Below are 380 nucleotides of genomic sequence, written 5' to 3'. Positions count from 1 at the left end.
GCGGACCCTGCAAAGCGGGGCGGGGGGAGCGGACCCTGCAAGGAGGGGAGCGGACCCTGCATGAGGGGAGAGGACCCTGCATGGGGGGAGCGGACCCTGCAAGGGGGGGGAGCGGACCTTGCGTGGGTGGCTTGCCCCCAAAATGAGCACCCAAGGAGGCCGGGGCAGCGGGATCTTGGCCCTGGGGGAGAATAGGAACCTGCTGCCCGGAGGTGAGGAGGGATGGAGGGGATGGAGGAGGTGGAGGGGATGGAGGAGCTGGATGGAAGGGGAGGAGGAACTGGAAGGGGAGGAGGGGATGGAGGGGATGGAGATGTGGAGGGGGGGGAGGGGATGGAGAGGATGGGGGGGGGGTGGGGGGGGGGGGGGGGGGGGGGGGG

This window comes from Egretta garzetta, unplaced genomic scaffold (assembly GCF_000687185.1).
Source record: "Egretta garzetta isolate BGI_Z169 unplaced genomic scaffold, ASM68718v1 scaffold1267, whole genome shotgun sequence".
Taxonomy (NCBI): Eukaryota; Metazoa; Chordata; class Aves; order Pelecaniformes; family Ardeidae; genus Egretta; species Egretta garzetta.
Note: the sequence above shows the minus strand (reverse complement) of the source record.